We start from the raw sequence: 6000 nt of genomic DNA on the forward strand, positions 1-6000 counted from the left end.
AACTGTTTGTCTTCAGGTATGGTATCCAAAAACGTAAAAAATTGAACACATGAACGCAGATCATATTCTTTGTAAATATATTCAAAAACTAATATTGCTTTCACAATGTCTAAGCGCTACGGTACGCATGTATATAAAGGGATTAGCTCTATAATTATACACATGTTTATGTCAAAACTGCATGGATGTTAGCGGCCAGCTTGGCCATCAGGCCAATTTATCCTATAACCCTTCCGGAAGGGTTGCCACGTTTCAGAACCGGTCGGGCTAAAGATCAGACAGTAACCCCCGGATTAAAAGGCCGAGCCATAGCTCAAGCGGTTAGTCGCTGGCTTCCCACCGCGACGGCCCAGGTTTAATCCCGGGTCTGGTCAAGTGGAATTTCTGGTGGACAAAGTGGCGCTGGGGCAGGTTTCTTCAGAGTACTTCGGTTTCCCCTGCCAATCTTCATTCCACCAATTGCTCCACCATCACCCTCACCTATCATCTGGGGCTGGTACAATAGGGCAGAAATGGCCGCAGTGCAAGGGACTTAGTCCCACCCCATTAGCAATAAAAAAAAGGATTCCCTTGGCGACGGCCCCGGGTTCGATCTCAGTTCATGTCTTGTGGGATTGTGATGGGCAAAGTGACACTAGGGAAGCTTCTCCCCAAGTATTACGGTTTCCCTTACCAATTCTCATTCCACCGAAGACTCCATACTCATCTATCATCAGGGGCTGGTAAAATAAGTCCACCAGAGGCCGGCATAGCAAGTGGACTCATTCTCATCCCCACCCCCCAAAAAGACAAAGAAATATTCGCAGCAGGCCTGGACGCGGTGGCAAAGGAAAGATTCCTGGCTCTGCCTTGAATCGAACTCCTTTTTTCCGGTCCTTAGTCAGTCGCATCACTGCTCCAGTGTTCTTGCTCACATTGTGAAAGGGGCATGGTTTATTGTTTTCCTCCACAATTAACATACCTCAGTCATAGGCGCATATTTCATGTGCGCGCTCAGGTTTAGGGACCCTGGGCAGAAACCATTTTCTGAAAGAAAAAATATTTTAAGGAGTCCTACAACTTCTTTCCACCACCACGGAACTGATGAAAGGTCGTTGCCATCCAAGGGATGCTACGTCTCCCCCCTCCCCTTCTAATGGCACAGCCACTACACCGATTACGACTTTATTGCGCTGAAATGCCCAATGAAGCTGTCTGAAAATTGTTAACCCCGTCCACCTAAAGCCTAAAGCATGAAGGTCTCGTTCACCTCTTCTTGCCGCTAAGAAGGGTGGAATTCCTGGAGGGAGGGGGGGGGGTTCGAGCAAGCTTTAATGGGCTCGTATCCATTAAAATGATTTTCTTAATGCTTTGATTGCTTTTGATTTGCGGTTTGCATTAATTTTGCAGAAAACCGTGATCTGTTTTGTCCTTAAGTTAGACATAAACTAACACACTGAAGCTGAGTCCTTCTTGAGAAGCCGCTACTTTAAGAACTTCCCAGCATTTTATGGAAACCGATGGTTCATTAACTTGTTTGCAAGTGCCCTCAACCGGTCCATATCCTGAGCCAGCTCAATGCAGTCCATACCACCCTTTCATATCTCTCTAACATACATCTTAATAATTTCCTCCCAACTAAGTCTAGGTCTTCCTATTGGTCTCTTTCCATCTGGTTTTACCACTGAAATCCTTCATACGTTTCTTTTCTCCCCATTTGTGCTAAATGCCCTGCCCAACTTATCCTCCTTGACTTGATAATTTTAATACTTGGCAAAGAGTACAAATTACGAAATTCCTCATTGTCCAGTGATTGAGGCTAGCTCTCTCTAACGGACCCAACAGAATAGGTGTTTTCCTTCACCTGAGGACGGAAACAGATCCACTTTCCGAAACGTCGTGTTTTTATTAGTTATCTTAAAAACCAGGATGATGGATAAAGTCCAAAAACCCAATATATCAGTGTGTTATACACCATCGTCAGAATCCTATAGTAACTACAATGCGGAGTACCTGTATTTCTCTGCTGTAACTAAATTGTTTTGTAATCAATCAGTAGGCCTATATTCAGAACCTCAATTATCTGTATTCCTTACTATACACCATATCATGTTTGTATGTAGAAGACTGCGCGGGCACACACATGTGTGAGTGAGTGCATAATCTACAAGTGTGTTCATATTATTATTCATACTTTGTTATGCTTTTTGATTAGTTCACAGAAAAAGTTAGTAGATCAGCAGGATTTCAGAATGAGTAACAAATAACTAAAGTGACAGACAAATAAGACATTAAGCTTGAAAATGGCTATTCTGGAACATGAACAATATAACTGAAAATTATAAGAACTAGAAAGCATAATTAAAAAAATTATTAGTAAGAAATATTTTCCAGCAGGTAACCAATAAACATTAACATTATTTCATGTGTAGTATGAACCCCAACATGATGATACTACTACTACTACTACTACTGCTACCGCCACCGCCACAGCCGCCACCACTACCACCGCCGCCGCTGCCGCTGCTACTACTACTACCACTACCACTACTCAGGCACTTGGAGGAAGAATTCCATTCACCTTCTAGCATCCAAATATATTTTCATGATTATTATTCTAACACTTGAAACAGTGCCTTTTTGAAGATGATCTTTATTTGTTTGAGTTTTCCTCATGGCATAGAACACAAAATGGTGATGGGTAAACTGACCATCTGTGTAAGTGAGCTGTTAAATGAAAAGTTGCCATAGCATCTCCTCTTGGAAAACTGGAACTTTTTCACTACTCTGCCTCATGATTTTTGCTGGCTTTGAATGGTAAAATATCCTGATAATTCAGTCTGAATGCTTCTTTTTATTCTTAATTTGGCAGAGTGAAAAGTTAATTTACATGCAAATGTTTGACTAATCTTTGTTCCTTCTTTGATACATAATCTGCTATTTCATTACCCACAACACCACAATGGGATGGTATTCACTGAATGCTTTAGAGGGCTTTTGAACAACTTAATGATGAATGGATTTCTATTACCCTTTCACTTGGAAGTGCATCAAATTCTACTATGGACAATATTGCTGAAACTGAATCACTGAATACTTTTCAAAGGACACAGTTCTACCAATATTCAGTATTCATTGCCTCTATCTAATTGTCAAAGTGAGTGCCATGTTGTACAAGAGATATATAAAGTATAAAAATGTAAAGCACAATTGACCACTGTAGGTCTCAGTGCAAGGGCCAAGAAGGCCTACCCCTCATACATTCATTCATACAGACAATTTGTAGTAATTTACTTTCTTATACTTGAAAGGATTCTGACAATGGGGTATGTTGTACAGAACTATTAGTCCAGTGATTGAGACTAGTTCTTTCTACCAGGCCAAACTGAGTAGGTTTTGCCCCATCCACTGATCCAGTCTCCTTAAGGTTGCGGTTTTTTGTCTTCTATATACCAGACAATGGACAGAGTCCAAAATAAGCCTAACAGTTCTGTACACTTCCATTCTTGTCTGTAAGTGAACCATCTGTATAAACATGTAACCACCCTAATTCAGGATATATAGATATAGACTGTTTCTAAAGTTGCTAATTTCATTCCCGATGGAGCTATACCAATTGTTTTCTATTCTTGAAGAAGGCCTGTTTTATAATCTACTCCAATGTAGTCTACATGACAAAGAGATAGTAGAACTTTGTCTGGTTCTACCCGAGGAATGTATTTTTGTAGTAATGGCACTGTTTTTTGTATGAAGCTTTTCTGAGTTTTGAGATTGTGACCAACAGGAATGTGTCAACTTTTCATGCAGAATTAAAGCCATTTTTCTCTCTTTCAGTTTTTAAGGGTTGTTCTTGCACAGAGGCTAGCAAAGATGATTTTCCTGATCCTGTTACTAACCTCAGAGTCTGATTCTGCATCACTTCTAATTTTTCAAGAGGCCAGTGCTACAATTATTAATGCTTCACAGCCATATTGTAGGAAAGGGTTTATGCAAGCTTTATACACAGCATTCACTAAAGATCTCAAACCCCATTTACTTCCTGTAAGCCTTTTCAGAACATTTAGTTTTTTCGTACAGTTTCTTTCAGCTGTCTACTCTACATAGTTTCTTCACATATACTATTAATCACAGGAGCAATAATTTAAAAAAAGAAAGACAGCATAGGCTGATGAAATGAGGAAGCAGAGTCCCACACACTCACTCATCCAATACAATACCATTCACAAGAAGATAACATAAGTGAAGACCTCGTTCTACTGAGATTCAACATCTGTAACTACCAACAATTTTATTAACAAATAAATACATCAACATACAAAATTATGAGTATATCTTGATACGAAAACAGATAGTTTGTATGTGACCAAAACACCAATATTTTGAAAACTACAACAGGAACTTTACTTAATAAATAATAATAATTCCTCAATCTTAATTTTATTTTAACTTAATACATTTTAAGTCTGCATATGAACTATAACTGGCATTTACACTGAAAATAACAGATATGACCTTCCCCCTAAAAAGGTAAACAATGGCTAACGCAGGGGGATAAATAGCGGAAAATGTAGAGTGAATGTAAAATGATTTACCTGATGATGGCCATAAATGGACATAACATGTAAAGTAAAAAAGTATAAATTTATTGTGTTGATGGAACCTATTATAAATAGTTCACATAGGATATGATGCTGAAATAAAATATTAACAGGGTTTTTTAATATCTCACTATTACATCACAATGTGAACTATTGATCAATGAATCCAAACAAATTTGACTTCAAAGTATTACAGCATATTTACACTGAGGTCATGGTACAAAAGGTAAGCAACACAGTTCCAGCACATAAACTGTTGTTTCAAACAATTAACAGCAGTTCATTAGCAGTGCTACACCATGTTATGCCCAGTGTCCAATGAATGAGATATGAGAGCACTCTAGTTTGCAGGTTACACACAACACGAGAACTGCAGACAAACTGTGTGAGTAGAAACAACAAATACCCACATAAGCGGGATCTAATGTTATAGTACAGGATCTTCCCAGAAAAACTGACAAGATATTCAACTGATCAAGAAATCCTTTGTTGTTACAGAAGCATATATCTCGTCATACAGATCTTCTATGTGAATTCACATAGATCTGTATGACGAGATATATGCTTTTATTCATTTCTATTAAGTTCTAAATTAGATAGACGTGATTTACTCCATTGTTGACGCTAGTTAGACACTATTAGATTTTTTGTTACTTGTTCTTCTTTCTATTCCATGCCGTGGGGTCATGGACCTGGTTATGAGTTTGGTTTCGTGGCATAAATTTCTACAGATATATCTACCCTGGTTCCATGCTTGTACGTGTTTGCAACAATTTGTTATGAATATTTTTCTTATTAGCTCTCGTGGACTTAGCCTGGTCTCAGGTGGTTATAATCTTCATGTTTTGTGACATTGGTTTGTCCAGTGATTGAGGCTAGCTCTTTCTAACGGACCCAACAGAATAGGTGTTTCCCTTTTCCTTCACCTGAGGATGGAAACAGATCCAGTTTCCAAAAGTTTTTATTTATCTTAAAAACCAGGACGATGGATAAAGTCCAGAAACCCAATATATCAAAGGCCTCTTTGATAAAATTTTACAGAGAGGGTTAAACACTGCCTTTTCATCAACAGAATCTCTTTATATGACAGTCACAGCTGAAATGTTTTCTTCTTGTTTCCTCCACATGTGCTGTTATATGTCCCTTCTATTTCAAGGCCTCTGTTTATGCTGTCTTCACTACTTCCTTACCAGTTTTTTCCTCTCATGTCCAAATATTCTCTTGTGATATAATTTCAGATGTTCTCACTGTTCTTCCCTCAAAGTGAGAGATCAAACTTGGAACTCTTACAGAACAAAAGATCAACAAAGTGAAGCAAGAAAAACTGTTCCAATCAAACTGGAAACTGATCTCAAGTTACATCATTAAAAAGACATACATACCATTTACAAACTTCATAAAATGAAAAAAAAAAAAAAAAAAT

At 38.4% G+C, this 6000-nt stretch overlaps 1 protein-coding gene across 9 annotated transcripts in view; it reads right to left on the reverse strand.

The window, feature by feature from the left end:
- Positions 1 to 6000, reverse strand: part of LOC111870900 (glucose-6-phosphatase) — a 34103-nt gene that overhangs the window by 4234 nt on the left and 23869 nt on the right. The gene's annotated exons all lie outside the window — the stretch shown is intronic.

This window comes from Cryptotermes secundus, unplaced genomic scaffold, assembly GCF_002891405.2.
Source record: "Cryptotermes secundus unplaced genomic scaffold, Csec_1.0 scaffold884, whole genome shotgun sequence".
Lineage (NCBI taxonomy): Eukaryota > Metazoa > Arthropoda > Insecta > Blattodea > Kalotermitidae > Cryptotermes > Cryptotermes secundus.